Source organism: Pteropus vampyrus, unplaced genomic scaffold (genome assembly GCF_000151845.1).
Source record: "Pteropus vampyrus isolate Shadow unplaced genomic scaffold, Pvam_2.0 Scaffold256, whole genome shotgun sequence".
Lineage (NCBI taxonomy): Eukaryota > Metazoa > Chordata > Mammalia > Chiroptera > Pteropodidae > Pteropus > Pteropus vampyrus.
The window spans coordinates 996,548-1,000,610 of record NW_011889037.1 but is presented as its reverse complement, the minus strand read 5'-3'; positions in this window follow the sequence as shown (position 1 = coordinate 1,000,610).

The following is a 4,063-nucleotide window of genomic DNA, read 5'->3' as shown; positions in this document are numbered from 1 at the left end:
CCGGAAGCACGTCGGAGCATCCTGGCGGACACCCGTGGGTAGGGAATGGGTCAAACCAGCATTAAAAAGGAAAAGAAAGAAATCAAGGTGCTAGAAATCAGAACGTCCCCCAGTCACACTAGTGACTGTCATCACGGGCGGTGGTAATCTGTGCTCTGAGCCCACGTGAAATGTGTTCACTGCGTCGTCTGCTCGAACTGCAGGCGACTCTGCTGAAGGGGCTGAGACCAGTGAGCCCGACGGGCCGGGCAACAGGAACTGGAAAGTCACCATCAGCAACTGAAGTGGACTCTGGGGGCACCGGGAGCCACGCGGCCCGCACAGAGGCAAGATGCGCTCTCTTGTTGCTGATTCGTGCCCGAGCTCCCTCTGCGGGCAGCTACCACCTTCCAGGTGAGGCCGCGGTTACTCTGCAGGTGGGTATGGTTGTCCTCAGCTTACACAGGTGGAAACGGTCTCCGAGGGCCGCAGCCACATGCCCTGCTGCGTCTGTGACCCTGGGACCCAGCGTCCCCTCTGCCCTGGGTTGGAGGGTAAAGACCCACCAGGGCTGGGGGCCGCTGCAGGTGCTCCGGGTGCCCGCTGCCCCTCCCTGGGGAGGTGGGAGGCTGACGCAGGGGCGGCTGGAGGCTGAGGCGGTGGGGGGGCGGGGGGGAGGAGGAGCCCAGGGCCCTGAGTTTCGATTTCCTGCCGTGTGGAGGAGGGGAGAGGAAGGGAAAGGGAGTTGTCTGGTGCTCCGGGTCCGCTTCTCCACCCTGGCCTCTGCTCGGGTCGCCGTGGGGAGCCGGGCGTGATGCCAGCTGGCTGGGCACACTCTGGTCAGGACTTCAGACTCTGCGTTGCAGTCCCCCGGCGCTGCCCCCCTCATTCCCCGTGTCTGCCCGCAGAGGGGGTCCCTAGAGAGTGACCAGGCGTGTGCAGTGGGCTCCCTCTGGTGGGCCGGGGGGCTCACGGCAGACCCGGAGAGCCCCTGCCCCTCCTAGGCGGCTCTGTCTTCCGGAGGCGGGGCCCGTCCTGTCTGGCGTCTTTGGGTGGGTGGAAAATCTCACATCTGGGCAGCAGGCGGAAGGTGCTGGCTGAGGGCTGAGGGTAGAGTGAGCACCACCAGCTCTAGGCGTGGGGGTTCGGGGCGGCCGGGATGGCGGGGGGCGGGGAGGACTCAGAATTAGCCAGTGTGGCCACTGTCCCCTGGGCACCCACCTGTGGCATCGGGCGGCCAGGACCCTTGCCGGGGCGGGTGGGGGGCTCACAGCAGGGCCCAGGGGTCCTGAGCCTGTTCACAGCCGCCGTTCAGCTTTCCTGCCTCCCAGGCGTCGGTCTGTCCTGCCTTTGCACAAGGAGGGTCTCCCGGAACCTTCCTTGACGTCGGGCAGGAAAAGCCCGCCCCTTTGGCAGAGCCGGCCCCCTTCCCCAGGCCTGTGAGGGCACTCGAGCTGGGGGGCGCTCTCACCCAGGGCCACGCCCCTCCCCCACCAGCCCCCGGCTCCTCTGCTACCCACCCCCAGCCGCAGGACGCCTCCTCCAGGAAGCCTGTAAGCCAGTGGGGACACGGAGGCAGCCAGAGAAAAGCAGGCATCTGTCCCGAGGCCAGGGATCAGCCAGAGGGGTCCCTGAGCGCCAGGCCCAGTTTTCACCAGGCAGCGGGGCTCAAGGCAGAAGCCCTGGGACGCTGCCCGTGGGAGGGCCCCATCCACAGTCACTCCGGGTCCCACATTGGCAGTCCCGGTGACCACGGGAGGGACAGCGTGGAGCATAGGCCAGGGTCCAGGGCTCCGGGCCTGAGCTGGGAGGCAGGGGGAGGGGGCCGGGAAAGGGGTTCAGCCTGGAAGGGTGCGTTCCAGTCACCTCGCCTGCACAGCATCTGGGGTGGTCTGGCTCAGGGCCACTCTGGGCCACTCTGGGCCCCTCGTTAGAGCCTCTGGCTGGGTCTGCCCGGAGGTGAGGGCATCCTGAGGTCTCCCCCGAACTCTCACACACCCCCATCTCGCCGGGCTCCCTGTGCCACCGGCACTTGGCCCAAGACCTTCCTGGCCTGGGGTCTGGGCCACTGAGGGTGGGGGGTGCCCAGAGGCTCTGGGCCTGGGGAGACGGGGGTTCAGTCTCCCCCGCAAGGGACTCTCTATGCTTCCCTGGAGGCCGGGCAGAAGCAGGGGGCTGGGGGCCTGACTCTCTCCCTGTTCACATACAGCCTGTTGACCTAAAAAATAATAAAAACAGCGAGTGATTTTTCCAGCGAAACGGGTTTATTGAGGAACAGCGATTGGGGTTATGCGAGCTATGGCAGAAGCTCAGGCAAGTCCAGACAGCAGGGGGGGCGGTGCTGCCTCCAGAGCAAAGCGGGCGCGGGGAGGGGCTGTCGCAAACGAAATGTCCGTGGGAGGACGTTCCAGCTGCAGCGGCCCCTGTCCACTGAGCGTAAATGAATCCGGACGCTTTGGCTAAAAAGGAATTAGATAAGGTTTATTCAAGGGTTTTAGGGTTTGCAAACCAGAAACACAGCTCGGCTACACCTGCCGTGTTCCCGGGAAGACTGAGAGCTCTTAGGGTGAAGGCACAGCCTTGTCCTGCGCCTCTAGCTTCTGGCTCGGGGACGCTGTGTGAGAGCGCCCCCTGCAGGCTCCCGGCTCCCCCGAGCGAGGTTTCCTTCAGGGGGTCTCGCCGGCCCTTTTCCCAGAACCACAGAGATTGGACAGGAAGGGACCTCGGCCTGCCTGCCGCGCTGTCTGTCGCAGCCTCCTTCGTGCCTGTGCGGGGGGACCCCGCGCGTCCCGGCACGCCCCTCGTGGCCCTCCATGCGGTCTCCCTCCCCGCCACCGCCCCACCCCTTCGAATGGGTTGAGGAATCCCCGTTTGGGTTCCCCCAGGCCTGCCGAGAGCTGTGGTCCCCGCGGGACCGCAGAGCCACCCAGCAGAAGGGAAGGACGCGGAGAACTGTGGGGTTGAGCCCCCAGCCCCGCCTCCGCCCCTGCCCTCTGAGGACCCTTCAGAACCACCAAGGTCAGGGACAGAGCGAGGACGGGAGGAACGGTTGCTCCCCCTTCCATCCCTTTAGGTTCTTGGCTGAGACTCCCCCACCCCCCCTCCCATGAGAAAGACCAACAGTTGTTAACAGCAGGGATACCTCCCAGGATGCCTCCCGGGCCCCTGGGAGATGCCAGGAGCACTGAGGGACTCCCCACAGGGCCCAAGCCACCACCCCCAACACCGTCTGCAGCTACAGACAAATGGGGGGACGGGGAGGAGGGAGTCAGATATGTGAGGTTTTCGGGAAAAGCACCAGAAAGGAGGATGTGGTGGTTACACAGCTTTCCGTCCAGGCCTCCAGCTCTGGTGAGGCTTCCTCGAGACTCCGTCCTTCCCTTCCCTGCAGAGGGAGCCCCCTGAGGGATGACAACGCCCTTTACGAAAGGGGGACCTCTGCTCAGAGCTGCTCCTGTCCGTGCCGGTTCTTACAATCACATTAAAACAAGAGGCATTTCTGGGGTAACAAATTCTTCTCCCCTTTACCCCTAGAAAACCCTGGATTCATCAGCTTCATCCCTTTGCCGACACCTCCCCCTTCCCTGGGCCCGCGCCCCTGTGCTGATGTGGGTCCACCGGGGACCCTGCACCCCAATATGTTCATTGGCCAAGTTACCTTCTTTTTTAAAGGAAAGAAGAAACTCGCTGTGTTAAGGGTGGAAAATTTTCAAGTGAGCCAACCAGTTAACTCAGCTACAGGGAAGAAATATCTTTAGATACCAGAAGTTGTCCTCCTTGCTCGTGTGTGGTTTAGCAGGTGTATTGTATAAGATATGAAGATGGCCAATGTCTGCTTCTGTGATCCATTTACTTGTTAATTAAGGGTGTTGTTCCGGGCAAAGATATGCTAACAGCCAACTTCCGCTTCTGTGATCTGCTGGCTTGTTCAGGAGACACCAGGATCCGGCCTTAAGCGTTATCAGCTGCCTGTTCTGGAAGCTCGGGGCCGATCTCCTCCAGCCCTGCGTGGCAGAGAGTCAGTCGCCGGCCGGCTAATAAAGGCTCATAATTAATCTCAATTGGCTCCGCGGGTCTCAGAATC